Below are 3,741 nucleotides of genomic sequence, written 5' to 3' on the forward strand. Positions count from 1 at the left end.
TATATATATATATATATGATGATGCATATCGCCTTACCAACGGTGTATGGGTGTTTATGGTTGTTTTTTTAAACTAGCAACTGGAATGCACCTTTTGACTATTTCTTTTTTTAATGGCAATCTTGGTGAGAATATGCCTACAACAACTGTAAAATTTGGTGATTACAGCTGGGGAATTTGTTTGTGATGATCCAACTTGTGACTTCTCCATGTTGAAAGACCTGGGTGATAATGTGTCGCCAGAAAACTCGCAGCCATAGTTTTTCCATCGAAATAATGAAAAAAAGAAAAAAATATGTCATGATTGATAAATGTCACATACTAAAACTCATTCGAAACAATTTTGCCTATCAGAAAATTTTAAAATAGTGAGGATGGTTTAATATATTGAAAAGTAGTTCATTACTGGTTTGCACAAATCTCAAGAACAAGAAGGCTTACACCTAGGAAATAAATTACGATCAACGCACCTACAGTGGAACAGACATAAAATGAAAGTTAACTTTTCAGCTTGAACTTTAAATACAACTGTGGCAAATTCTCATAGAATTTAGCATCAAAGACCTGAACTTTTATAACTTCAAAGGAAACGAGCACACAGTTAAGTATATAATAATATTTGATAGAGTTTTCTAGGTGTTCATTTCTAGAAATCCAATAGACAAAGGTCCAATGAGAAGTTCCAATGATTCATTTTGGAAACCTTTTGTAGTGAATACGGAAAATTATATTTTTCAGCTAATGTACATCTCTGGCTAAGGAATGAATGGAACTCGACGTACAAGATCATTTATGGCGTTTCTAGCTCCAATAAAATATATGCAGCTATTATATAAAACTTGTCATCAACTTCACTTTTCTTGAAGTATGTTTTGACATTAAACTAAGCTAGGATCACTTGGAACTACTTATTGAAGCTGTTAGGTCATCTAGCAGTTGCAATAATAACTATACTTTTCGACAGTTCAAAGCTCCATATAAAAGGTTGCTCTGAGTCATGAAAAAAAAAGCAGCAGGAAACTGTACTGCCCACCAGCTTTACATGGCACTTCCTTAATGGTTCTTAACACGTGTTAGGTATGAAATATATGTGAGTTTATACCATTGCACAATTCTTTCATCTTATAAGGAAGCAGACATAGAATACACAATTGATTATTTATTCAAAATGGCACACGAAAGAATGCATTGCACAGACGTTTCGGAGGCCTTTACATAAAGAAAAAGAACAACAACAAAAACAGAGGTGACTTGGTAAAGGTATCAACAAGTGTAATTAAAGTATGTCAGGCACCTGAAAGGTATTTCGAGGGACTTCTGAAGTCAACAAATTGTAAATTTCCTCAAGCAAGTACAATTAGCTTTGGAATGCATATACATGTAAGTAATTTTGAAATTTTTCTCTGGTTTATATGGACACATGTTTGATTATACACCATGTTTACAGTATGATAATGTTTAACTACGTGTTATATAAAACACGAATTTATTGACTTGCTAAACAATAATTTGAAAAGGTTTTTGGGTCAAATTATACGGAATGTAAAACTAATTATAAATTGTATCATTCAATGTTAAAAAATTCGCATAAATATTGTACATGTACCTTATTAGCCAACTTGTAAAAGTATGCAGTATTTAAAATAAGTGTTATGTTGTGTGGATAAACAATGAATTACAGCACTTAATATTTTGTTATTTCAATACTAATAACTGCATTATGTTTATACTGTACTTTATACTTTACCACGATTTGTATAAGATTCTATCGAAATTTCTCTTTGTCATTAATAATATAGCAGACCAAAATAAAACCAATTTAGACCAACGTTGTCAGTTATCGTTTTCTTTACTTTTGCAATGCCAATTCTACAAGCAAGTATTTTTGAATAATTGTTCTCATAGTTATTACAAAAATAAAAAAGCATTATATAAATACATTCAAATGTACATAGTGAAATGACAAGAAATATTGTAAAAACTGAAATCACCAAACTTAAAGAGATAGATGATTACCAAACATTAAACCGTCACTTGGATATCATTGCCATTAACGCGGTTGCACTCAAAAGTTTAGTGACCAACAATATGGCTACCGCTTGTCAGTACAGTACCACTGAGCAATCCAGTTCGGTATAGAAATCATTGTGGTAATGAAAGTATTTGTTTGTTTGTTTTGAAATTAAGCACAAAGCTACACAAAGGGCTATCTGTGCTCTGCCCACCACGGGTATCGAAACCCGGTTTCTAGCGTTGTAAGTCCGCAGACATACCGCTGTGCTACTGGGGGGCAGGTAATGAAAGTAATTCTAAGCGTATTGAACTTGGTGATGATGGAAGTAAAATCAAGTTTACTGGACTTGAAAATGGTGGAAATAAAATCAGGCTTAGTGGACTTGGTGTCGATGAAAATAAAATCAGTGTTAATTTAACTCTATCGGTGATATAGGTAACATCAGTTTTTTTAAGATTGAGAACAAAAACTTATTAATTCAGATTATTCTAAATCTTATGAAGTATTTTACAATTTTTAAAATGCACTTGATTTATGAAGCAGATAAAGACAACAATCCAAAAAAGCAGTAGTAATAAAAAACAAAGAACTAGATGTGCGAGGGATTTTATTCGAAGAACAGTTTAGTGTGTCTGGGATGAACACTTCTCAAGTTTTTTCATTAGTATGTTATTAATTGATTTCATATTAGTTGGGTGGGGCTATGTATAGAAACAGGAATTATTAGTAACATATTAAACATAAAACACAACAGCGATCCTGTAAACACACCTGTGGTACTATATTACTTGCTAACTGTACTAAACAGTTATATTTTAATACAAAAACAAAAACAGTTACATCTCAGTATGAATTATTAGAAAACAATTATTTCCAATTATTCATATTGAAACATTGTGTGAGAAAACATGGAGTTTCGACTCCTCTCCACCTCACAGATTTAAAATATGTAAAATATAGTAAATAACACTCAGTAAAAAAGGATAGTAATCCTAAGATTAATTATGGATTTCATACTAAAACATGGACTTTTTAAATATGTTTCTATAAATTATTAAAGAGAGTGGGCTGTAGTAAGCTCAGAATTTCGGATCTGGCGAACTGGGTTCGAATTCATGCGATACCACAAAATATCTCCTTAAATTCTAGCTGTTGCCGTGTTATAAGAGTAACAGTCAATCTTTTAGCGTGGATGGGGGTAATAGAGTGCTGTTGACTTGTTGCCTCAACTCTGGTCAGTAGTTCAAAATTAGGAACGGTAGTAAAAAGCCTTAATAGCTTCGCGATAAATACAAACACTAACATATTAAGTACGAAACTGAATTACTTGTTCTCCATGAATTTGTTGGTTAGAAGAACTTTAATTATATAAGAGTCAAACAAAAACTTGAACAGAAATTGCAATTAATGTCATTAATTACTGTTGGAGTTTCTGACGCATAATTTTTTATTTTTTTTTTTACGTAGAAACTGAACGATTTCATCCATTTTTTTTCAGTGGTTTAACTGACAATGGTAATTGACAAACATACAGTTACGGCGTTTAAACAATTTGGAAGGTGAGGGTTAACTCGTACTGAAATATTTATTTAGACGATTAAAACTTTTCTGTTCTAACAATTTTCCATGCTGTTACGGGCAGAAACGTTCGATGCTGCTTCTTTTATGTTCCTATTGACAGTTGGTGTGACAATGGAAGTACTTGTGAAAGTTTTGTACTGTCAGTT

This window comes from Limulus polyphemus, unplaced genomic scaffold (genome assembly GCF_000517525.1).
Source record: "Limulus polyphemus unplaced genomic scaffold, Limulus_polyphemus-2.1.2 Scaffold1218, whole genome shotgun sequence".
NCBI classification, from domain to species: Eukaryota; Metazoa; Arthropoda; class Merostomata; order Xiphosura; family Limulidae; genus Limulus; species Limulus polyphemus.